We start from the raw sequence: 5,191 nt of genomic DNA, 5'->3' as shown, positions 1-5,191 counted from the left end.
TGATATTTTCCAATAAATCGATGGATGCACAAGAACGAGCAAGAAGATTTAAGGAACATCAAAGGTGGGTTTCGGTTTCCAAAGTGGCTCAACAACACCAAGACATCCGGAAGAAACGGAGGCAAAAACTAAGGGGCGAAGAAGCGTTTGAAAGGAAACAAGAGAAATACTCTAAACCGCTTCTGAAAGCTTCTCAACAGAAAATGGTACTAACGGGGGTTTCCACAACTCCTTCATTAGAATACACCCCAAAAAAAGCTTCAAATGATGGAGCAAGAACGAAAAGATAGAGGAGAATTAGAATATGATGATGAGGGATTATTCCAACAACTGGAGGAGGCAAATCAACCTCCCAATGATGTTGTGCGAGCTCTTCAAAACAATGAACATTCAGCCGATTCAAAAACCATCGCGGGTCTCATTCAAACAGAAGAACCAACAATGTTCCATCTTGTCAAACAGAAGGTATTGATATTTCATGATAAATTGGCATTCCTAAGCTCTGCTCAATCAAATGTTAAACTAACTCCAAGATTCGTGTTTCTTCGAACAAAAGATGGGTATCAGGAATCAACTTGTTTTGCTGAACCGTTGAATTTGAAAAAAAAGAGGATGATGGAGAACACATTGATTTACTGGACTCACTTGGCTATGGGGTTTATGTTGCTGGGAGAACAAAGAAGAATGAGAAGGAAAAACGTTATTGATGCGTTAAGTAAGTTTGGTTCAGGTTCAGGTGTTAGCTTTCTTCCAAATGGCACAGCACAGCTAGTTAATAGACTGCTATTACTATCAGGTAGTAAGAAGGCTGGAAACAACAATTGCTTTAATGAGGCTTCAGCCATTTTAGACCAGTGGCGCTGGTGTCAACAATGAAGATCGAAGTTGGCGCTGGTGTCGAGACTTGGTATTCTCATTGCTGGACTTGGTATTCCAATGGTGGTGTGGCAAAGGAGATTGACCATGTGCTCATTGATGGTCGCTGGAGGATGATCCAGAACTGCAGGATATACCGGAGTGCTCAGTTCCTCATATCAATACTGACCAGAGACTTGTTGTCGCAACTCTTAAGTTGAAGCTTAAATCCAGGAGAATGGTACCATCCCAGTCCAGGCTGGATGTTGGCAAACTCAACGATGAGAGGGTAGCTGAGGAGTTTGCGAATAGGCTGAGTAGAGATTTGGGGGGTCTGGGTGCTTTGAGGGATCCTGAAGAGTTGTGGAGTGCCTTCAAAACCACCATCCTTGATGTTGCCGGTGGATGTCTTGGAACTCATCGTAGGGCGAAGAAGAATTTTGTCTCTCAAGCGACACTGGATACCATTGACCAGAGTCGCAGGGCCAGGCTGAATGGCATTAATGAGCTGTTCAGGGAGCTGAGGCGTAAAACTGCACGTGTACTAAGGGTGGACAAGGAGGCCTATGTACAAGGAATCTGTGAGGGGGTAGAGCATCACCTGTGGTCAAGTGATTCTCGTCCTGCTTACAGGGGAATTCGCACATTGCGTTCATCCAAGCCCATCCCTCGGTGTACTGCAGTGAGAACAGATGGTGGTAGGCTCTTGAGAGAGGAGTCCAAAGTGAAGGCCCGCTGGGCCGGTTACTTTGAGCGGTTGTACCAGGCTGATCCACCAGCTGTCAAGTTGGATGTCAGGGGTGTTACAATCACTGTTACTAACCCTCCAATCAATTGTGGTCCCCCTTCATTTGTGGAAACACGGGCTGTGGTGAACCGGTTGAAATGGGGTAAAGCTCCAGGGATCTGTGGCATCCATGCTGAACATCTCAAGGCTAGTGGAAATGCTCTACTCGTGTCGCTGCTTGCAGTTCTGTGCTCTGCCTGGAACACAGGCATCATCCCAACTGACTGGAAGAGGGACCTTGTTGTTCCTTTCTGCAAAGGGAAGGGTGATCACCATGACTGCACCAACTACCAAGGGGTGACGCTGCTCTCAGTGCTGGGCAAGGTCTTTGCTTAGATAATTCTTAATATGGTTTGCCAACATTTGCTTGAGCAACAGCGTCCAGAGCAGTTAGGCTTTACACCAATGAGGTCGATTGACCGTATCCTTGCTCTTTGGTTCCTCACCAAACGCAGCCGAGAGTTTCGGCAGGGGCTGCTTGCAGTCTATGTTGATCTCTGCAAAGCGTTTGATTCAGTGAATCGGGATGCCCTCTGGAGGATTAATGGTCTTCGTGGGGTGCCACCAAAACTCATCGATCTGATGTCTGAACGATACTCTGGTACTGAGAGTGTTGTGAGATGTGGTGGTACCATCTCTGACTTATTTCCAGTTGTTAGTGGAGTTCGTCAGGGGTGTGTACTGGCCCCTACACTTTTCAGCACTTGTATGAGGTTACAGAGAGATTCACTTACCTTGGCTGTGATATTCATGTCTCTGCTGGCTGTGAGCCAGAGGTCAACAGACGTCTTGGTCAGGCCTGGGGAGTCATGGATTCACTGGATCATGGGATGTGGCACTGCCGGTACCTGTGCAGGAGGATGAAAATCCGAGTCTTCAGGTGCCTGGTGCTTCCAGTCTTGCTCTATGGATGTGAGACTTCGACTCTAACCAGGGATCTGAGATGGAGACTTAAATACTTTGGTACCAGGTCTCTTCAGAGAATTCTTAGCTTTCGCTGGTCAGACTTTGTGTCCAACGAGCAGTTGCTGAGGGAGACTGAAATGAGATTTGTTACCTGCACAGTCCGTGAGTGTCAGCTGTGGCTGTATTGACATGTGGCTCGTTTCCTGACGCTGATCCTGCTCACCAGATTCTCTCAGCGAGGGAGCCTCGTGAGTGGAGGAGGCCAATTGGCCGACCACGTGCCTTGTGGTTGCAGCAGGTTGATTGGCATCTCAAGGAGATGGGGATGGGCCAGGCATCTGCCTGGGGGATGGCCAGACGGTGGAAAGTGGACGCAGCGACGCACTGCTCCAGTGCATGCTCCCATACCTGACCTGACCTTCCAATCTCTCTCTCCATCCCTCCTAACCCTTCTCCTCCCACGCACCTTCCGACAGCGCAACCACGCACACATTGCATGACCAATTCCATTCCAGCGCTAGCGAAGGAGTCTTCCTCACTGTGCTATTTCAGCACTGCCTCACAAGTCAGTCACAGATGGCTAATCATTCCACAGTGGGTGTGCTCCAATCAGGGAAATTATATGGCTTCATCTTCTTCTTGCATATGACAGGCTGAGTCAACCCCACCTGGTGCTCATTCAGTGGCAAATGGGGCTCAAACACAGAACCCTAAGATCCCAAGCCAGCCACCCTAACCACTAAGCTAACACTGGACTTACTATATCGCTGAACAAAGCACCACATGTGCAACGTGGCATCGGCTCCAAGAGAAGGACTGAGCATGCGCCGATAAGAAAGTAGCACACGAAGGAAAAAGGGTGCTGCGGTGACCTTTGCTCCCAAAAGCCATGTTTCGCCAAAAAGGAATAAAAGCCAGTGAATTCCAAGCATCAGGGCTGCTGCTTTGCATCTGGGGAGCGAAACAAGACAAGTGTAACTTTTGCATGTCGGGAACGGTACAAGACGAGCTGTGCCACAAGATGAACCTCTATAAGGGTGAACCTCTGCGGAGACGAGCAGGCTGTTGCCACGAGGTAGAGAGTGGGTGAACAGCGCAGGTTCCCTGGACGCAGCAGCATATTTGGACTACCTCGGGATCGGTTATATCTTCGGCCGGCGATACTGCTGCCAAACTGTCCAAGTGACTTTTGCATGAACGATGTCCGACGCAAAAAAGATAACCTGGCTCGGATGAGGCATCCCAGGCCTCGTTGTTGTTCGATATTGGTGTGAGTGAATATTTGTCCTGGTTAAGCTCACCGTTACCGAACCACAACTTTACCCACAGACCGTTGATGCTGTTCAGAGTTATGCGAAACACAGACAGACAATTCTCACACCCCAATAATTTTTGCAGGATAGTACACATTTTCTTGGCTGCTGGTTTGGTTCACTCTGTAATGCAACATCACTACGATATTGTTGCATGAGAAGTATGGAACACAACTTATCGAGTTTCTCTCCATTCTTGGGTTGGGAAAAAGCTTGAGCTTTGTGGCGATCTCTAAGTGGATAATTTGGCTGAAGCCGAGCCAAACAAGGTCAAGGCTGTTTATTCCTGATAGATAAAACACCATGCAACCCATTCCTGCATAAAATTGACTTTTTGGAATGCTAGCTGCATTTTCCATCCAATAATCATGTAACTTTGTTGAAAAAAAATTATCCATGGGTAGGTGCTCATACGTTGAAAGTTTCGTGTCAATCACTCTCGCGGTTGCGGAGAAAACAAATTTAAAAGCGAATAAATATGAAAAAGTGAGGGCCTCGGTCAACGCTCCACAGCGGTCAAGGATGGTTGCGGATGCCTTTTACTAATACAAGCATATAATATCCGTTGCTTCGCTGACAAGAATACCAATCTTACTTAGATGGCTAATCTATGGGGCAAGAACAAAAAAAGGATTCCTGGGAGATCCTGTGGGGGATAACCAGCATTGCAAGTTGGCGTTAAAATTTCAACATGTGTACCCATGTACCCGTACACACGAACCTTCCTTTTTTTCTTTCTCTTTTGTGCCACAAACTTTCCTTGGGGTTCCCTGAATCCACCGTCGTTGGATTCACTGAAATTGGTTAATCCATTCTCAGGTTATAACACGACAGGCACGGTTCCTTTTATAATACAGATATATCTCCACGGTGTATTTTAATGAAGATCGGGAGAGAATGGTGAACTTGAACATCATCTGGAGCAGCAGAGCCAAAGGTCTAATCATGTTCAAAATGTCCACAGAAAGTAAAATTACGAACACCTGTTTCTTTGTGCTAAAATTTGTACAATTCAATGCTCGGTAGCTTGACTTTTGATACCCATTCCATGAACACAATTATATAAACTTCAATTTCCTGTCTTCATTGCATGCAGTCCAGCAGGACATTTGTTCTCCAGGTAAACCACCACAGATGTGAAGAACTTGCCTTCAATTATTTATTTATTTATTTAACTCCACCCCCTTTTTTGGCCCCAAACTGCACAGATTAAACCATAAACTGCAGCAAAAGACCCTCACAGGGTCCATGGCAGGGTTACAGAACACACTGGCGCTCCGCCAAATATCAAGGTCCGTGGCATTTCATAAGGAGTCGGTGTTCGGTGGTT

The sequence above is a fragment of the Eptatretus burgeri genome, chromosome 18 (assembly GCF_056783735.1).
Source record: "Eptatretus burgeri isolate ZD-2024b chromosome 18, Ebu_testis_v1, whole genome shotgun sequence".
Taxonomy (NCBI): Eukaryota; Metazoa; Chordata; class Myxini; order Myxiniformes; family Myxinidae; genus Eptatretus; species Eptatretus burgeri.
This window is presented reverse-complemented; position numbering follows the sequence as displayed.